At 41.8% G+C, this 1,884-nt stretch overlaps 1 non-coding gene across 1 annotated transcript; it reads left to right on the forward strand.

The window, feature by feature from the left end:
• The first annotated feature begins 1,057 nt into the window (after positions 1 to 1,057).
• On the forward strand, positions 1,058 to 1,165 carry LOC130942578 (small nucleolar RNA R71). Its single transcript, XR_009071145.1, has one exon. It is a non-coding gene; the product is annotated as a small nucleolar RNA R71 (small nucleolar RNA).
• Positions 1,166 to 1,884: the final 719 nt, after the last annotated feature.

Genomic DNA, 1,884 nt, shown 5'->3' on the forward strand with positions numbered 1-1,884 from the left:
CAAGGGAGGTTCATCCTCCCAAGTCTCATTTCCAAATAACTTGTCATTTAGTTTCATGATTGCTCCAAGGTATTTAGCAACTTGCTCTTCAGTGACATACTCATCCTCTTCAGAGGAAGAATACTCATCAGAGCTCATGAATAGCAGAAGTAAGTCCAATGGAATCTCTATGGTCTCATTTTGAGCCTCAAATTCCCATTGTTCCTCATTGAGGAACTCAGAGGAGAGTGGTGCACGCCCACTGGGGTCTTTCTCAGTGGCGTCTTCTTCCTCTCTTTCCTCTCCATGTTCGGCCATGTCTATGGCTTTGCACTCTCCTTTTGGATTTTCTTCTGTATTACTTGGGAGAGTGCTAGGAGGGAGTTCAGTAACTTTCTTGCTCAGCTGACCCACTTGTCCTTCCAAATTTCTGATGGAGGACCTTGTTTCATTCATGAAACTTTGAGTGGTCTTTATTAGATCAGAGACCATTGTTGCTAAGTCAAAAGTATTCTGCTTAGAACTCTCTGTCTGTTGCTGAGAAGATGATGGAAAAGGCTTGCTATTGCTAAACCTGTTTCTTCCACCATTATTGTTATTGAAACCTTGTTGAGGTCTCTCTTGATTCTTCCATGAGAGATTTGGGTGATTTCTCCCTGAAGAATTATAGGTGTTTCCATAGGGTTCTCCTAGGTAATTCACCTCTTCCATTGAAGGGTTCTCAGGATCATAAGCTTCTTCCTCAGATGAAGCTTCCTTAGTACTGCCATGTGCATTTTGCATTCCAGACAGACTTTGAGAAATCAAATTGACTTGTTGAGTCAATATCTTGTTCTGAGCCAATATGGCATTCAGAGTGTCAATCTCAAGAACTCCTTTCTTCTGACTAGTCCCATTGTTCACAGGATTCCTTTCAGAAGTGTACATGAATTGGTTATTTGCAACCATTTCAATCAATTCTTGAGCTTCTGCAGGCGTCTTCTTCAGATGAAGAGATCCTCCAGCAGAGCTATCCAAGGACATCTTTAGATAGTTCAGAGAGACCATCATAGAAAATACCTATGATGCTCCATTCAGAAAGCATGTCTGAGGGACATCTTCTGATTAATTGTTTGTATCTTTCCCAAGCTTCATAGAGGGATTCTCCATCCTTCTGTCTGAAGGTTTGGACTTCCACTCTAAGCTTACTCCATCTTTGTGGTGGAAAGAACTTTGCCAAGAAGGCATTGACTAGCTTTTCCCAAGAGTCCAGGCTCTCTTTAGGTTGAGAATCCAACCATATTCTAGCTCTGTCTCTTACAGCAAAAGGGAATAGCATCAGTCTGTAGACCTCAGGGTTAACCCCATTAGTCTTGACTGTGTCACAGATTTGCAAGAATTCAGCTAAGAACTGATGAGGATCTTCCATTGGAAGTCCATGGAACTTGCAATTCTGTTGCATTAGAGAAACTAATTGAGGCTTAAGCTCAAAGTTGTTTGCTCCAATGGCAGGGATAGAGATGCTTCTCCCATAAAAATCAGGAGTAGGTGCAGTGAAGTCACCCAGCACCTTCCTTGCATTGTTGGCATTGTTATTGTTTTCGGCTGCCATGTGTTCTTCTTCTTTGAAGAATTCGGTCAGGTCCTCTAAAGAGAGTTGTGCCTTGGCTTCTCTTAGCTTTCTCTTCAGGGTTCTCTCGGGTTCAGGGTCAGCTTCAACAAGAATGCCTTTGTCTATGCTCCTGCTCATATGAAAGAGAAGAGAACAAGAGAAATGTGGAATCCTCTATGTCACAGTACAGAGATTCCTTGAAGTGTCAGAGGAGAAGAAAAATAGAAGAAAAGAAGGTAGAAGAATTCGAACTTGATTAGTTAGATTTCGAATTGTGCATTAAGAAGGAGTAGTACTCCATAAATAGAAGGATG

This window comes from Arachis stenosperma, chromosome 7 (assembly GCF_014773155.1).
Source record: "Arachis stenosperma cultivar V10309 chromosome 7, arast.V10309.gnm1.PFL2, whole genome shotgun sequence".
NCBI lineage: Eukaryota > Viridiplantae > Streptophyta > Magnoliopsida > Fabales > Fabaceae > Arachis > Arachis stenosperma.